A 4196-nucleotide genomic window follows, 5' to 3' on the forward strand; every position below is an offset into this window, starting at 1 on the left:
TATTGTTATTAATTAGTAAATTATATTTTATTGACAATTATAGTATTAACTTGCATTTTAGTAATTTGAAGTATTAAATTATATATTTGTTAATTTTTAGGATTAAATTATATATTTGTTAATTTTTAGGATTAAATTATATTTTATTAATTTCAAGAATTAAATATTATTTTATTAAAAAAATCCTTAAGGAGCTATTAAGGCGGGCTTATTTTTCGACACAAAAAGTTATATTCCCGTCATAATAAACCATAGCCCAGTATTTCTTTATTGCAGCAGCTTTAAAATTCTGAATGTTGTCACTATAGGTCAAAATGTTGTCACAATAAAATTTCTGAATTCCATCTAAAACTCTTCGGTTCCCACCAAAACACTTGGTAAAAATTTGGGGTTTCTTTACACTCACAAATCAAACCATCGGACTGCCGAGGCTCACCCAAACACTCTCTAACTAATTCTCCCTCACTCTCGTCTCCGTACCCTCGCCGCTCGGACTGCCGAGCCACCACCGTCCTCCCCGCCGCGGGTCCAACAGTCCCCCAACAACCTCTTTCTCCCTCATTCCCTTCCTCACTCTCCCTCACACTCCGTCGGCCTTGCCTTCTGCCGCCGACACCACCACCTCCAACAACACAGCCACCGCGGCCATCCTCGGACTCCTTTCCTCCCTCAGCCGCCTGGCACACCCCTGACGGTATAGCTTCCACTCTTTATTTATTTAGCACTTTTTATTTTTGTTTTTTCATACAATCTTTGTCTTGGGTTTTTGGTTTTTCAATGATGAGGTTATTCGACAATGAATTGGGCCACAATAGATTTTATTGGTAAGCTCATATAAATATTCAAATCCTGCAATATGTGTTTAGTTGTTTGCTGTTGTATCTATGATGTTACTAAATTGGACCTAATTTGAATTTTTGGGTTTCTTTGACTGTAGATTGAAATTTGCACGGTTCTACATATTTGTTTTTATTGCATTCCACATGTTCGATGAAATCCCTCTTAGACTTGATATGTGATGTTTGGGTTTGATTTTTCCCACCCCATACCTGATTGTCCACTTTGCATCTGTTTGTGCTTGGAGCTAAACTGACTCTTCAAGGCTATCTTCTTATGTTTTTGTTGAGTCTAGAGTTTAGCTATGCGTGTCACTCTGTTTGGAGTTTGGAATAAACCTGAGTCTTTTGGAATTCTGTTAAACTTGTGCTGCATTGCTGCTGGTCTCAGCTGGTTGTTTTGTTTTGTTCATGAGGTTCTTTTTTGTGTCAATTGAAAGAGATTAAAAGAGAATTCGTAGTGGAACAATATAAGCAATATAAGCATTAGTTGTGCAATAAAAGACAATTTCCAAAATTTGATTGTTTGTTTCACTTATTTTTCTGTGCCTCACAATATTGTTAAAGAGTCATGTTGGGCTTACTTGTGGATTTGTATGGCATGAGCGGCTGGCAATTAAAGCTAAAAACTTGAGTGACATTGTTGAGATTTGGATGCTGAACAAAAAGGGTCCACTGTGTGTAGTTAAGTCCGTACTTGAAGTTGGTGATGCTCATCTTCACACGCCAATACGAAACATAGTTTAGCTTCACATGCCAATGCACCCTTATTGGGCACATGTGCTGTGTGCACTGTAGTAATGGCCCATTGGTTGTTGTGTTTGCTCCCACAATGTTTTGTTTTCATCGTTAATGCTCTTTCTGAACAATATTAAATAAAACCTGGCATTTTTGCTTTTAAAATTTAATTATCCATTTGGTTGAGTTTGTGAAGCTTTTGTCTGTATATTTTAAGGTCTTTGTGGTTGTTTCTTTATATTTATGGGAGCAGAAATTGTATTCTGTGTATTTGATTGTTAGACTCTTGATTGGAATTATTTAGTTGGCCATATTAAAAATGGACTCTTTCATGCTGCATTTTGCACTTTGGTAATTTTGTTACTAAACTTTGAAGGTTCTTCCTACTAGAGCATTCCTAAATATTCTTCTTCTTCTTCTTCGTCGTTGGCAGTGGTGGAAGGAGACTCCTCCGTGAGTTTATTGGAGCGTTGCTTGGTAGCGCCACTGGCTGTTTCTTCTTCTTCTATGCTGAGTCCAGTTATGAAAGGGCAGTACTGTGCGTTTGGTGCGGTTACCTTGGAGAAAGGCAAGCTTGATATGTCCCAGAAGCAATCCCAGACTAGCCCCGAGGTACTTCTCTCTCTCTTTCTTTCTAACATCTATTAGTGTTTGGTTGCTTAGAGTTTTTCAGAATTATTTGAGACATTACACATTTAGTCTATGTTTCACAATTATTTGGAGATAAAAAAGAAAAATTTTATGTTAGAGTTAACTGTAGGACCTTTTTTGCACAAACTTAAAATTATTAAGAACTAAAATGAATCATCATGTCCAAGCTAGGATAGGCTAAGATTTGAGGACTAAATCTTTACTTCAAGAATAGAATTCTTGAGATTCATTGCTCTAACTTTCTCACCAAAATAAATAATTTAAGATTTTGCTTAAGTTTCCTGTTTGAATTTCTATTAGGCTTTACTTACCTATAAAAATAAATAAAGAAACCCATACTCGACAGCCATCAACTTTTGCTTTTGTGGGTTTATTAATTGTGCCAAATCAAATTTGTTTACCATTTCTTCAATGGAAGTATGGAATCTGGTGCCAACATTCTTGATGTGGATAGTGTGGAAGTAACAGAATAGTTGTATGTTCGAGGATGTTCGGGGGTCTCTCAATCAGATGAAATCCCTGTTGATTCGTACCTTGTTTGTTTGCTCTTGGTCATGGGGTTTTACACATTTTACCTCTATTTTTGGGTTCCAAAACGCTTTTAGATCTTCTGTATGACCTTGTAATTTTTTTAAGATACTGTGTTCATCATCGCAAACATAAAGAATTTTTCGTCTTCAATAAAACTTTTATCACTTATCCAAAAAAAAAAAAAAGAAAGAATTCTTGACCAATTTTCCTACCAAAAAGTTTTGTTTTCTGGGTACAAAACCGTTAGAATTTATAAGAACCAAACAAAACTTTGTGATTTTTTCCATATATGTTTATATTGATTGCTTCTTGTTTTGTTTCTACTAGTAAAACCACAGCTCTGAACCCTTGTCTTCATGCACTGTTAAGGGTCTCTCCCTGATGTTCATTAAGTGCCTTGGTGTTTTTTTTTTTCTTCTCTAGCAAGACCATCATAGAAGCATCCTTTTTTGATGGTTGGCCTATCCTATCTTTTAGTTTTAGGACAAAATTACTGCTAACAATAATTAATAGTATTGGCCAAGGTGGGTGAACCTGTTGTAACCAGTGGCTAGGTTTGGACTTGAAGTTTCATTTTTGTTAACTTCAAGGGCCAAGATATATTTTTCCTGACTTCAAGCTTTGGATTGTGTAGAGGGGGCCTTGTTGGCTGTTGCACATAAATCCAGAATTGTTATATTATTTTAATTTATATTTAATTTTGATAGTGGTTAAGTAATCAAATTAAGTTATTATTGTTGTTAAATTAAAAAAAAAAAAGTTATTACTGTTGTTTATGATATATTATTATATGATTAGATTTGATATGGTGATCTGTGTACTTATTTATTGAAGCATTGATACAAATACAAATTCACTTTAATTGTTTCATTTTAACTCATGTTTAATTCTTTTTTTATTTTTTTATTTTATTTTAAGGATGATACTAGCAGAGATGAAGAGGATAACTCAAACAATAACAAGGAGGTTGAAAACAGCTTGGAGGGTGACTCAGAGGAAGATTAATATAGGTTTTGTCATAATTCTAGTTGTTTAAATTTAAAACAAGGTTTAATTTCAGGATTTCTTTGTATATTCTATATTTTAAAGTTTGAACTTATATGAATTTTTATCTTTTGATGGATCAATTTTTAGTAATTATTGTACTATTGTAATATGATAGTTAAACAAAAATGATATAAAATAAATTATAAATAAATAAATAATAAAATATTATCACTGATGACATAAAAATTTGGTCATAAATAACTTTATAGTGACAACAAAGTCCTTCACAATTTATAGAATAGCGACTCTCTTTAACCCCTTGCAAAAACGTTTTAAGTGATAGCTTAATGTCGTCACTATTATTCCTAACTAATTGCAAGGGGATAAAATCCCTTACAAATAAATTTTAGCGATGACATTATTTGTCTCGTCGTTAATTTGAAATTTGCAAAT

The 4196-nt window shown here is 33.7% G+C and overlaps 1 long non-coding RNA gene across 1 annotated transcript; it reads left to right on the top strand.

Moving 5' to 3' along the window:
* Positions 1-379: 379 nt before the first annotated feature.
* LOC115965309 lies at positions 380-3853 on the top strand. Its single transcript, XR_004086020.1, has 3 exons — positions 380-694; positions 2008-2186; positions 3675-3853. It is a non-coding gene; the product is annotated as an uncharacterized LOC115965309 (long non-coding RNA).
* Positions 3854-4196: the final 343 nt, after the last annotated feature.

Source organism: Quercus lobata, chromosome 10, assembly GCF_001633185.2.
Source record: "Quercus lobata isolate SW786 chromosome 10, ValleyOak3.0 Primary Assembly, whole genome shotgun sequence".
Classification (NCBI taxonomy): domain Eukaryota; kingdom Viridiplantae; phylum Streptophyta; class Magnoliopsida; order Fagales; family Fagaceae; genus Quercus; species Quercus lobata.